General features: G+C 41.5%; 1 protein-coding gene and 1 long non-coding RNA gene across 3 annotated transcripts in view; one reads left to right on the top strand and one right to left on the bottom strand.

Annotated features, from left to right (window-relative positions):
* The window catches only part of CTNNA2 (catenin alpha 2), a 918,592-nt gene that overhangs the window by 773,766 nt on the left and 130,369 nt on the right, over nt 1-14,457 (top strand). The window lies entirely within an intron of this gene.
* LOC141098744 (uncharacterized) overlaps nt 7,470-14,457 on the bottom strand; it is a 28,605-nt gene continuing 21,617 nt past the window's right edge. Inside the window, exons 2-3 of the long non-coding RNA XR_012234345.1 lie at nt 8,201-8,451; nt 7,470-7,941 (exon numbers count right to left, since the gene is read on the bottom strand). This is a non-coding gene — a long non-coding RNA (uncharacterized lncRNA). The remainder of the gene's footprint in view (nt 7,942-8,200; nt 8,452-14,457) is intronic.

Raw genomic sequence — 14,457 nt, 5'->3', positions numbered from 1 at the left:
ATGCTAGACATTCTCTACCAATTCTAAGTCATGCTATGCTACTTCTAGAGTATCTCAATAAAAATAATCACTTGATCCAACATAAATATGAGTTTTTGAAGGATCGGTCCTTTCAAATCTGATCAGCCTCCATGAAGACTGAACCAGGGAAACATGATGGACGTAGTATATCTAGAATTTTCAAAACCATGCAAAAGTCCAAGTCTATGAGACAGTGTGATATTAAAGCTTGGCGTATAAATTGAGAGCAATAGGACTAAGGGAAAATATTTGCAACTGGGTTAGCAACTGGCTCCTTGATAGCAAGCAATAGGTGGTTATTAAAGGAACGCAATCTTTTTGGGTCACACTGAAAAGTGGGATACCACAGGGATCAGTATTGGACCCTCTTTTTCATCATATTTATTAATGACCATGTGGAAGGCATGCATGATACAATTTCAATATTTGCAGATGATAAATTTTGCAAGGTAATCAAAACAGAGGGGTATATTTTAGAATTACACAGAGATTTATGTAAGCTGGAGACTTGGGCTAAGGAATGGCAATTGAAGGTTAATGTAGATAAATGTAAGGTCATGCACTTGGGCAGAGAAAAAATAACATGTGCAATTACGTAGTAAATGGTAAACACTGGGTAAAACTGTCACTGAAAAATATTTGGGTGTACAGGTGAACAGCAAACTCTGCTTTAGACATTAAGTGTCAGGCAGGTGCTGCCAAGACAAATATAATCATGGGATGCATTAAAAGAAGCATAGATGCTCATACATAGTTTTGCCTTTATACAAATCATTGATGTGGCAACTAAGAATACTGTGTACAATGTTGGGCTCTAATGTATAAGAAGGACAGAGCTGAACTAGAGCAAGTGTAGAAAAGAGCAACCATGGTTATTAAGGGAATGGGTGGGCTGTAATACCAAGACAGGTTAAACTTATCAAACTTGGAGTTATTCAGTTAGTAAAAATGATGGCTTAGGGGCGATCTTATTATAATGCACACATTTTTGAGGGGATAGTACATCATTTTTTCAAATGATCTTTTTACACCTAGGCCTTTACTGATGACAAGGAGGCATCTCCTATGCCTAGATGAAAGAAGGCTTAATTATAATAAAAGACAGAGATTCTTTACTGTAAGAGCAGTGAGACAATAGATTCTTTATTGTAATAGCAGTAAGATTATGGAACTCTCAGATGGTGTAATGGTTGATTCATTAAAAATGTTTAACCTTTTCAAGTCATCAGCCATAAGTGAACTGTGCATGTTATAAGAAAGAGTATGGAGTGGGCTACCACACTGAGCCCACCTCATACTCGGCAGGTGATGGATGTGTTTTACAGCTATGAACTGCTGCTAACAGTCACGGGTGGAGCAGTGCTCCATTTGTGACTGTTAAATTGCTAAAAGCCACTTTCAATCTCTGACAATGACATTTAACATGCTCCAAAGTGCACGTGCGCCATTTTCTATGCCCATCGGCATGCCAATGACGTGATGATGAGTTGTCATGACAGTCGGAGCTCAGCTGATGACCCCTGTGCTTGTCATTGAGGAGCTCCTGTGAAACTTTGGCTGTGGCTGGGCTTGAAAGGACAAGCGATTGAACAATCCCAGCTTCAAGTCCCCTAAGAGACAATAACACTAAAAAGACATATTTTGTAAAATATGAAAAAAATACAGAAGTTCAAATCATCCTACTTTTTCCCCATTGAAAATTTTAAAAAATTAAAAAATTGCCACCTTCAGAAAAGTCTGATCTATCAAAATATAAAAACAACTTATCCTATCAGTAAATACCGAAAATGGAAAAACTTCAAGAATGCCAAAATTAAATTTTTTTGGTCATTGCTATTCCATATAAAAGGCTGTAATAAGTGATCAAAATGTCACGTCTAATTCAAAATGGTACTAATAAAAATGTTGTCTGACCCCGCAAAAAATAAGTTAGCACACATCTCTCTCAGTCAAAAATAAAAAATATTATGGGTCTCGGAAAATGTTGATACAATCCCAAAAATGTATTTTTTGCAAACTTCGGATTTTTTTTCACCACTAAAATAATAAAAAAAAAACTGAACATTTTGGGTATCACTGTAATCATATTATTTAGTAGAATCATTGCTTAATCATTTTAATCACAAAATGTACGCTGCAGAAACAATTCCCCAAAAAATATTGTCAGAATTGCGTTTTTTTTTCACAATTCCACCGCTCTTGGAATTTTTTTTCCTGTTTTTCCAGTACACTGTGTGGTAAAATGAATAGTTGGCACTCAAAAGTAAAACTCATCCCGCAAAGAAACAAGCCCTAATATGGCTATATTCACAGAAAAATAAAAGTTATGGCTGAGGAAAAAGGGGGAGGAAAAATGGAAATGCAAAAATGGACATTGGCAGCTGCGTGAAGGCGTTAAGTAGGATCTAGATGCCTGTCTTAAAAAATATAATATGGGAACTAACTTTAGTGATGGGACGTTTATCCAGGGAAACAGTTTGATTGCCTTATGTGGAGTCGGGGAGAATATTTTCCTGTAATATGGGGCAATTAGAGTTTTCCTCATTGGGTTTTTGATTTCCTCTAAATCAAAATGTTAGACTTTAGGTTGAACTCATGTCTACGTTAATCCTTAAAAACTATTAAACATTGTCCATATGTCCTACTGGTCCACACCGAAAGAGCACATTGTTATTCATTTTTTCATATTGTCTATATTTTGGGAATCTTTATGTTTTTATTAGCTTAGGTCTGAATCAGAGTGTTATGATTCTCTAAAGCCTTTACAATTAATGTCTTACGAAATGTTCTGTTCTGGTTGTGATAATCCTATAAAGCTTTATTTTTTCCACTCAAGAAGAACACGCTTTCTGTTCCAATTACGGCAGTGACAGTGGCAGCCAACAGGCTATTTGCATTGGCTTATTCTTTCCCGGTAACTTATCTAATAACAAATACAAGTGTAAAACTGATTAGATGAACAGCAGAAGTAATTATCAGCCGACAATTACTTAGAAATATGAGGGAAGTTACCTTTTTTGTTCCTTCTGTTCTACCTGAAGCTATTGCCATCAAAGGTTATTTAAGCAGCGAGGCACAATAGGCGAGCTTTAATGGACCATTAAAATATACTGTAAGTATTCTGTGCAGAACAGTCAATGACCTTATCAAAGGCCAAAAATCTAGTTTTAAAGTGGCAAAGAAAGTGGAGAACAGAGGGAAAAAAAACTAAGGAAAATGGTAAGAGAGGTCCCTAATAGAAGGCAAGATTAAGGCAATTTTTAGCAAGTCTGATGAAAGGCATCAAAGTAGCAGAAAAGAAAAGATGGCGGACACATCAAGGCGATGATTTAAAGGACAGAATAGGTGTAATTAGGAGATAGGCACTAATGAGCTGAAAGAAGTGCGAACATTTGCATAACGCTTTCCAAGAAATAGTCATTTAAACTGAGGAACAAGAAAGTTGTGAAGATGGAAAAGTTTTGTCTGGGAAGTGTGTGTGTGGGGTGTGTGTGTGTGAGTACGTGTCTGTGTGCGTACAAGTGTGTGTGTGTGTGAGTACATGTGTGTGTACGTGTGTGTGTACGTGTGTGTGTCCCGCAGCTGCTTGCCCACCCACCTCCGTGCAGCCACAGCAGGCAGGAAAGAGGGTGGTTTGCGGCCTGTGCTGGATATGTGAGTATGTGTGTGTGTGTATGTGAGTATGTGTGTGTATGTGAGTGTGTGTGTGTGAGTATGTGAGTACGTGTGTGTGTATGTGAGTACGTGTGTGTGTATGTGAGTATGTGTGTGTATGTGTGTGTGTATGTGAGTGTGTGTATGTATGTGAGTACGTGTGTGTATGTGTGTGTGTACGTGAGTACGTGTGTGTATATGTGAGTACGTGTGTGTGTATATGTGAGTACGTGTGTGTATATGTGAGTAGGTGTGTGTGTGAGTACAAGTGTGTGTAAGTGTGTGAGTACGCACATGTGTGTGTACGTACATGTGTGTGTACGTACATGTGTGTACAAGTGTGTGTGTACATGTGTGTGTATGTACATGGTGGGCGGGTTCGGCGGCAGTGGGGGGGTTCAGCGGTGGCAGGTACAGCAGTGGGGGGGTCTAGCTGCGGCCAGCCGGCAGGAAAGACAGGCCGCAAGCCGCAGACTTTCCTGCCGGCTGTGTCGGAGGTGGGTGGGCAGGCAGTGGCGGGTCCGGTGGGGGGGTTCTGGCGTCGGTCAGCCGGCAGGAAAGACCACGGCTTGCAGCCTGTGCACAGGCAGCAAGCTGCGGTCTTTCCTGCCGGCTGTGAAGGAGGTGGGTGGGCAGGCGGGTGTCCATTGGCGGCGGGTCCAGCAGCGGCAGCGGCGGGGGGTCAGGCGGCGACGGTGGGGGGTCCCAGCGGTGTCCCGCTGGTGGTACTATGGAAGGGCCTGGTACCACCAGTGAGTGCCATATTGAAATACCCATCACTTGGGTATTTCAAAATGGCAGTCGGCATACTTCCAGTCAGCGAGGTGGATTGTGGGATTCAGGAACATCCAGACGGAAGTGGATGATGGACAATTTAAGGCAATTATATATATAGACTGGTTGTATTATTTGCGCTGAGATAGTATCCAGATGAAAAAAATGAGAAACAAGAAATCTGTAATGGAACGTGCACAGAAGTCCAGTGAAGAGACACTGATAGATATCGCAACACAGATCAAGATGTGGATTCTCAGTTGCTTCCAAAAAATGAGTGATGCTTCGGGTATTGGACGCTGTCCTGGACTTCTTCAGGAAAGACTTCTCGACTGCTAACTGCCACGCTGTGATTAAGGTATTCTAGATATCTATATGATTTGGCTATAACAGCCACTTGGTATTTATTAGCAACTGCAGGCATTGCCGTTTCGTTATTTGAACAACCTTACTTCTGTGCACGTTCCATCACAGATTTCTTGTTTCTCATTTTTTACATCCGGATACTATCTCAGTGCAAATAATACAACCAGTCTATTTTATAGTTTTATCTATATCAGGTGGTTTTGTCCCATTATTTGCTGCTCAGTATCCAGGTTGAATAGTGCTTAGCACCCCTGGTTCTTTGTTTTATTAATTAATTATATATAGATGCAATCAAATCCTAAACAAGACCAAAATAATAGAAGACACACCTCAAACCAAAGTAGACACCAAAAAGCGGAGGTGTGAAACCAAATATGTAATTTAAAGTGAAAATTTATTGAATATACAGAAAGGTAAAATCACATAAATATGAAGGGACTGAAACTGAACAAAATGAACTCCAAGGGGACTATCTCCTTGCTCGGTCCACACGGTAATTATGCCTCCTAGTGACAGTCAGCTCCATTAGATGCCTGCATTCATGGTCACATAACCAGTGGACAGCAATTTCTTTGTGCACTTGCACTGTCATATGCATCTTTGATTTACTACCTCAATCTATTGCTGCACTATTGCACTTTTGTTATGCTTTGCTGACCATCACTGTATACTTATTTTTGCACTATTGCACTTTATATGTAAATGATCTTTGCCTATTACTATATAAATGTGTTGTCACATTGTTAGTTCTTTGCAGCCATTTTGGTATTACTTTATGCAAATGGATCGGTCTTGCCCTCACCCAGGGCAGCGGGGTACTCGGAGCCGTGCCCGGTGGATTTCAATGGGAGATGTCACAGTAGCTGTGACCCGGTCCATGGCCCTGGGCGTCCATTGTAAAAGGGAAATGTTGAATGTGTGGATCATGATTAAAGTTTATTAGTGAATGATTTGTGATGCCACCTGTGGTGTTCAGCAATGAAGATGTTAAGCCGACGCTGCAGACAGATCCTCTGGGACAGATGGTGTGGTGCAGCAATGATGTTATGGCCCTCCACAGGCAGGGCAGTAGTCCCAGGGCAGTGTAGATGGAGAGCTAGTGAGGGGAGCGTAGTGGTGCAGTGGTAAGCACAGAGATGTAGCAGTGCTGAGTGGATTGGCGCAGAAATAAGTGGAGGACACCAGGGCATGTAGTTCCAAAGCTTTACTCACAGTCTGTTGTGCATTCAGATGCCTGCATCCATTCTGTGTCCTCCAGGTCAGGGCTCAGTCAACTTCCAGGCAAGATGAAGTACTCCGTTCCACCACTCCGCCAACATATGTGCCTTTTCTGAACGTCTCCCTCTTTAGCGCTCGTAGTGAAGTACTCACAGTACTGAGTTACACTGGAGTTCCTCCTGTCAGATGTTCCTATGAACTCTACTTGTACAGCAGACAGCTGTAGCCTGCTTCGGGGACTCCTTGCTTCTAAGTCCCGGCTCACTCTCGTTCCTGTTGTGCCCCCAAGTCTTGTGTGGGAATAAAGTGGTGACAACTTCTATTTCTCCGGTGTCTGTCGCAGGACCATTAGTATCCATACAACCTCAGGGACCGGACCCCGGCCATGCGCTGAGAACTTGAGGAAGGGCTCTGCTCTAACCCTAATCCTTAGTTCACTTCTTCTTCTCACGTTCCGTACAAATCAATCTTTCTTATGGAGAATTAGGCTTTCTGAATATCTCTTTCCTGTGCCAGCAGACCCAGATCACTGCTGCACTTCCTTCAATCCATCCCAACTCAGTGGATCTTCTCTCTCACACTCACCGAGTCAGACTCACCTAGTCCTAATAATCTCCCGCTCTTTTGTGCAGACTAAGCTCCACCCACCTCCCAGCACTCTTCGTGTTCCAAGCAGGGAGCCACAAAAGGTGCTTTGCTACACTACTATGTTGTGTGGGATGCAGGTGTTGGAGTGTGGTCAGGTGTCTCCACCTTACCTGGATGGTGGGGTACCACACCTCAGGAGGAGGTGCAGTACCTCTGTGGCGACTGAACCCTCAGGGGCGCCACACAAATAGCTCACATAATTCAATAGGTTCCACCTAGTGTTTATTCTTTTTTTTGGCATTTTTCATTTTCTGTAGACCCCTTGGAGTTCATTTTGTTCAGTTTCAGTCCCTTCATATTTATGTGATTTTACCTTTCTGGACATTCAATAAATTTTCACTTTTAATTACATATTTGGTTTCACACCTCCGTTTTTTGGTGTCTATATATATAGATGCATTGCCATTAGTGATGAGCGAATATCCTTGGATAGCAAGTATCTTGGTCGTGCTCGGCTAATATGCTTGAGTCCCCGCGATTGCATTACTCACGACTGTTAGAGAGCTGCAACACATGCAGGGATTGTCTGTTTGTTAAGCAGCCACAACACACGTGGGAATTGCCTAAGAGTAGCAAAACATGCAGCCGTGGGGACTCGAACATATCATCCGAGCACGCCCAAGATACTTGGATAACATCCGAGCATGCTGAGATAACACAATTACCAAGCACATTGGCACTTCACTAATTGCCATGTATCTGTGTATAAAGATGTTATTTATGGATTATTTTATATTAATTGCTCAATTTTTATCTTTCACAGAAAATTCAGTGTACTAAGATACACATGGGTTATAAACTGTAATAGAATCCAAATATATTAAAAGTACATTATTATGAACATATAATTCTGCTTACAAAACAAATTATTATTAATAATAATAATGTATCTTCAAACAATAGTCATAAATAATCTGATGATATCTTAATATTGTTATAGAATGTATTAATAATAGTCATATTAATAACATAGCTGTTAAGCTGTGATTCCACGAGGGGACGAGTACCTAGAGTGGACCCTCTTGACTGTGGAACAGACCTACCCATGGGCAAGCTGACCTACTGGAGACCGATCCCTATACAGAGACCGCCAGGGGCAAGCCCAGAGGAGGCTCATATAGTAAGTGGGGTGAGAAACAGGGAGAAACCATGGGAGGACGGTGGACACTAGTACAGGAACTAGGGATATATAACGAGTAGCAGCGGACACTGGAGGTGGACGTCTGGACAGGACTACAGGATCGCTGAGGCGGGAGGTAACTGCGGAGAGAGAGAATGTTAGAGGGAAGAGGAATATGGGACCAGGGTAGCGCACAATGTAACCAACATGCAGGGTACTGGCAAGACAGCGAACAGGGTATGAGCATGCAGGCCAATGTACAAGGCCGTGTACAGAGCACAAGCATGCAGCGCACGGAGCACGAGGAAGCAAGTACCGGCCTGTGACACTAGCGGAAGGCTATATGACAACCAGACACCTCCTGGAGGAGGAGGCAGCCTGAAATACCGTACGCCTTACCTGGATTGGCTGTAGGAAATTTCTGGGTCCGGGCATCCGAGGGCAAAGGGAACTGCAAAAGTGTGCGCGCACCCTCTAAGGTCCCCCGGCACATGTGCAGACGCCGGGATCTTTCTGCAGAGCGAGAGACCGGAAGCCGGGGAGGAGCACAGCGGGGCTGAGTGAGGACAGTACACCGGGACCAGGAAGCAGAGCCGGAGGTGCCATCACTAGCCGGGAGAGCGGGCACAGCAACGGTAACATAAGCTCACCTAAAGAGATTAATTAAAAAAATCCAGGTCATGGTGAAGATGTGTAGCTAAGGTATTGGCACAGCAGGCTGGTAGGCACATGGAACAATAGGACCTAGACAACTGATTATGCTTGGTGTGAGACAATTAGGCAAGGCAGGAAATTCTGGGAACTACATAATCAAGAGGAGAGAAAAAGAGAAAAATGGCAGGTGTTAAGCGGTAAAAATATGTAGGTGACGAAGAGCTTAAGGTCAATAGTATCCAATAACAGCTTGCGATGCTGATGGCAAATGATGGGTTATCGCACAGAGAGCAAGCAGAGGGTTAACCATCTGCACTGATGATTTCTATAAATCACAGGCATTTACAAAGGTGAATGTAGCATAGTGATTAGTCTTTGAATGTCAGCTCATAGTGCTTACTGCAAACAATGGCTGAAACGGCTGGTCTTGTGGACCATGGGTGCTAGTTCCAGAGTTAAGGATTCATGAGGAGATATTAGCAATAGAAGAAGCTGGATATTGAGTCCAAACACACAGCAGCTGAGCACACACCGAGGAGCTTGGTGTCATAGAGCTGTCAATCAAGCAGATCCAGGTGGTGCTAGGCGGAAAGTAAAGATGGAGGGCAGAGTCACAGGAAGTACATCATCTAGCCCAGAGCATTTCAAGCTTCATTTGCTTAAAATGACAATTTTCCATTAATGGAGCAACAAATTTACTACATTACGGTAAGGATTGCCTTATCTTCTAAAGAACTTCATGCCCATCTAAACGATTGTAAGACAGGGGATATTGTGATTCGTTTTACTAGTGGTAGTCATAGCCATCATATAATAGTGCCATCCATAGCGTCCCTAGAATAGAGAATTAATCACTGTATATCCATATAACTGGCTGTAATTTTCCTAAAAAAAAGCAAAAGTCAAAGTCTTAACTACTGTTCATGTCAGAAAACTAGAGAAAAATACTTTTAAATATTATCACAAAATTTTTGCACAACATTGATGTGGGGTGAAGTCGTGATGGGACTGGGTGAGGCTTCACAAGCCAGCTAAATAAAAAAACTAATTGTACTAGTTACACCAGAAATGTTACTCCAATCCCTTATTGCAATAGCATTCCTTGTGACACAGAAAAAGGTGCACACCACCGAGAGGATGCAGCAAGTTGCGTGTATATCTTATTTATTTTGGTGTATCCTACTCCAAAACACTTTGTTGTTAAGACTGACATGTATTACATTCATCTTAATGAACTAGGCCAAAAGTTCTCAAGCACTATTTAAAGACAGAGGGCATCTAAAACTATGAAAACAAGAGCTTCAATTTTGAACAGTTATTTCATAAAGTCAAGTCTTGATCACATGAACTATTAAAGGAGTTATCCAGATTGGAAAATTCTGATTTCATTGAGCAGTCTCCGTTTGAAGATTTCTATGGTTTGTCCAGAGTAATGAACAGCCACAAAGATCATCTGATCTTGCTCTAAAGGACTTGTGCTAGATGGCACAAACAACCCAGTAAGTGTGTGATACCTAATTTAACCTATGATGGTGTTTCCAGAACATCTGAACTCTGCAAGATTTTCTCACAGATAACTTATCGCTGTGAGTCCCTAGCAGGGAAACACATTGTCATCAACTTACTGTCAAGGAAACCTTCTAACAAGTAGTAACTATTCAAATTGGATAACCACTTTAAGACATGTGGCTAACATTCAGTACAGGCACTAATGTGCAGCAGCTAGTTACGTACCAACCATACTGTTCCTTCCGTACACAATCTCTTACAAACTCTTCTCCTTCTAGGTAGGTGCAACATCTTCTAAACTCTTCTACTTAACAGGTGCAACTTCATCCAAACTCTTCTACTTAGCAGACGCCCCCAAACTCTTCTGCTATTAGCAGGTAGAACCTCCTCCAATCTCTTCTCGTATTTAGCGGATGGAACCTCCTTCAAACTCTTCTCCTATTTAGCAGATGGAAACTCCTCCAAACTTTTCTCTTATTTAGTGGATGGAACCTCCTTCAAACTCTTCTCCTATTTAGCAGGTAGAATCTCCTCCAAACTCTTCTCTTATTTAGCTGGTTGAACCACCTACCAACTCTTCTCCTATTTAGCAGGTGGAGTCTTCTCCAAACTCTTTTCCTATTTAGCAGGCAGAAACTCCATCAAACTCTTCTCTTATTTAGTGAGTGGAACCTCCTTCAAACTCTTCTCCTATTTAGCAGGTGGAAACTCCTCCAAACTCTTCTCTTATTTAGCTGGTGGAACTACCCACCAACTCTTCTCCTATTTAGCAGGTGGAGTCTTCTCCAAACTCTTTTCCTATTTAGCTGGCGGAAACTCCTCCAAACTCTTCTTCTTTTTAGCGGATAGAGCCTCCTTCAAACTCTTCTCCTATTTAGCAGGTGGAACCTTCTCCAAAATCTTTTCCTATTTAGCAGGCGGAAACTACTCCAAACTCTTCTCTTTTTTAGCAAGTGGAACCTCCTTCAATCTCTTCCCCTATTTAGCAAGTGGAACCTCCTCCAAACTCTTCTCCTATTTAGCAGGTGGAACCTCCTCCAAACTCTTCTGTTCCTTCTTAGCAGGTGCCATTTAATCATATGTTCCAATTATCCAAAAGTGTCACAAAGATTTCTCCCCAAAAAAAATAAAACCCACCCAGACTTTTCTAAGAGTTGCCAAATTTCCCAGCCATCTTTAAAGTCTTATAGAAACAACATCTCATGAATGTTTTGCATACATGACACTAGGATGCTTCATCATTAGACTCAGTCTTGGTATCCAGATGTGCATTTATGGGTTTGGATGAGGGATATCAAGGGACACAGACTTAAAAATGTACACTATAGCTATGTTCACATTAGCATTTGTAGAAAATATTTCTACTCCAAGTACTGATCGTGTGCACATACCCTAAGGGACAAAAACAATATATGGAAAGGGGTACTTGCAAAATTTTGCTAGCAAGCCAAACTCCCATTTCTTTGGGAAAGGAATGTCGGAAATTTATCAAATATGCCTATGCCTTTAGGGACGCTAAACTTTGTACTATGGTGTCCTATACTAATAAGCTGATCTAGCTCTGTCTCCCTGCATACTATGCCTAACACAGTGTGTTCTAATGAAGTGCATTGTCTTATTAGCCCAACAATTACCACATTTTTTCCCACTTTTGGGCTATCAATGGCTTAGTGCATTTTTTTTTCAAATTTGCATCACTTTTTCCATTCAGTCTTACGTCGAGTCCAAGGACATCTGTCCTTAGAAGTTAAAGATTTATCTGTTTCTACATCATGTAACATAGAAAGGGCTGGAGCACCGATCTTGTTAAGATCTTTTATGCCAGGATTACTCTATATTTTCATTATGCCATGCCTCTGTCACTTTTTATAACACTGCTTTAGCCACTCCATCAATAAGTTGTCACAAGGATCGATCGGCCCATTGACAATTATGAGCCGTGACTTTATTCCAATCTATTCTAATTACATAACACAAAAAAAACATGTCATATAATTGTTCTATCATCAAGGACGACCTTGATTGTAACAGTGAACATAATCCTGTATTTATGGGTTCAGAATGCCGGCTTAGCCTTTTATCAATTGTCTCTTGACAGGGTGTCATTTTTGTTAGTGAGAACTTATGACCTTGTGGCTATAGTGCCTTTCAAAAATTCTTCTGTCGGCATCCATGATTATCCAAGCGTTATGATGGGTAATTAAGTATAAATAGGGATTGTAGAAACTCTGCCCCCCAGTAAACTTTATTACACTAATTGACCAATATTTCAATAAAACCTCTTTCCCAGTGATTACTATATAAGTGTCATTGATCAAAAGTCCAAAAAGATCACTGTCCTTTGATCACTACATTAGAGTAACTAAACAAAAGTCCTAAAACTCTCTGCCCCATGACCACTATGTTAGGATAATTGGCCAAATGTAAAAATAAAAATCCCTGATCCTATGATCATTATATTTTCAATTGTATTGCAATTCTTCTTAGATATTGCTGTGTAAAGGGCTCCAATGTTTCCTGTAAAAGCAAGTTCATCATGAGTTTTTGACAGCTCAGAAAAATTTAAGGACATAAAAGATAAGCAAATTGATTGGATGACATTAAAATATGTGCATTTTTTTGCTATAATTTAATGGACCAAGCAAAATAAAAAAAATATATAATTTACTCTGCGTAAAATGCCCAAAGGGGCTAATGACATTTTACACAATGCAGAGGATTTCATCAGCAAGAGAAAAATTCACATGATCTTAGGTTTGGTCAGTCAGGCTTCGCCATAAGAATTTGCAACTAAACACATCACATAGTATATCACTGCTAGTCAGGAGGGCCTATATAAAAGCAAAGGCAGGGAAGGAAGCAGCCATTTTCTAGTGAATTTGGATAGTGAGAGGATGTCACATCTCACAGATTAGCAACTGAGATAGGTAGAGAAAAACATAAAACACTGAAAAAAAATGCAAAGGTGAGTTCATACACTGCATCTATATTGTATTTTCTTGCTGCAATCATGGACAAAAAATCATAATGTTTAGGGTAGGTTCACACTAACGTATTTTCTCTTCTCTGAGATAATTTGGCTGTTTGTGCTAATCACACTCTGATCAAACTAATCAGAGTGTCAGCAGAGTATGATCCAACTTTTTTGGATGAGGAGTGTAAGATATGGGAAAATGATATATAAATGATATCACTTTGATTTCTGATGGAATTCCTCATCAAGATACAGTTTGGCCCAAAAATACTTGCTTAATACCACTCAGCCACCCTCCCTAGGCATTCATTCCCCAGGATCAATGTTTTTCTTTAATTAACTCCAAGAAAAAGCCCTTTGAAGCTCTGGTCTCCACCAATTATCACAAGGGTTAGAACTCTCCTGCAGCTACAGCCAGCTGGCTCCCTTTGTCTAACTCAAGCACCACAGGTCACAGCAAGGCTCTGAGGTACTGAATCTGAAAAATGACTTATAATAACAGAATACAATATTTGAGCCTAGCTGAGCACATTCTCAGAACTGGCATTCCTTCCCCCACGCGGCCGCAACCGGCAGCCACCTGTAGACCCCTGTGTTATGGAGTCATGAAGCATAGCTACCAGGAATTACATATGGTAGGTATATTTGGTCTCCCTGTGCAGATAACATCCAGCAGAATCCAGTGGCACCACTTCCATTCCATTCAGAGCTTCAGGAGGAAAGTTATGAGCCTCCATGGTTCTGGACAGAAAATCATACTTTCCGGTATGGGAGGAGAGAGGCTGCACAAGCCCAGGGGTGAATACAGAGTGCGAGAGGGAGCAGCCTAGGAGATAAGAGGCAACTTCTGATTTTGAGCTTAGTTTTCTACTGGCAGGAGTATCCGCTATCTGACGCGATCCATCAGAGCCTCCCTTTGATCACATTCTACATAACATGGTAAATACAACCTATCTATACCCTACCCTTGTACTACACTCTTGACTGTATACCTGTATTTTGTTCTGTAAATATATGCCAGTATATTTCTAGCATGCCTTCCGGCGATTAAATAGAAATTAATCTTGGGCTGCTCTTTTATCTTGATACACGAATCCCCACGTTCGCATGCTCCGTTGGTTAATATACGCTACCCGGGTTGGTTTGTGACCTGAAATAAGCCTGCTGTCGGATGAGGCGCATTTCAAACAAGGAACTGGTGGCAGCAAATTGTACTGTTTTAATGAGGAATATCCCAAGCCTGAACTGGTGATATATATCTTCCCTGACTGGGAGCACCTCATTAACTCGTACCTATAAGGGAAGCCTTTCCTGTGACTATTTGCCCTCGGTGCAGTTCCCTGACTGACCTGGGGCAAGTGGTCGTGCCAGAGAGCCGAGCCCTGCTGGGTCCTTCTCTCCTCTCCCCCAAGGTGAGCGAAGTCAACACCCCCTTCCTCTGTGCGATCCGATTAGCATATTTTCTCTCATCTGAGATAATTGGGCTGATTGTTTTAATCACACTCTGATCAAACTAATC

The sequence above is a fragment of the Dendrobates tinctorius genome, unplaced genomic scaffold (genome assembly GCF_039654945.1).
Source record: "Dendrobates tinctorius isolate UK_male_01 unplaced genomic scaffold, ASM3965494v1 ptg000095l, whole genome shotgun sequence".
Taxonomy (NCBI): domain Eukaryota; kingdom Metazoa; phylum Chordata; class Amphibia; order Anura; family Dendrobatidae; genus Dendrobates; species Dendrobates tinctorius.
This window is presented reverse-complemented; position numbering and strand designations above follow the sequence as displayed.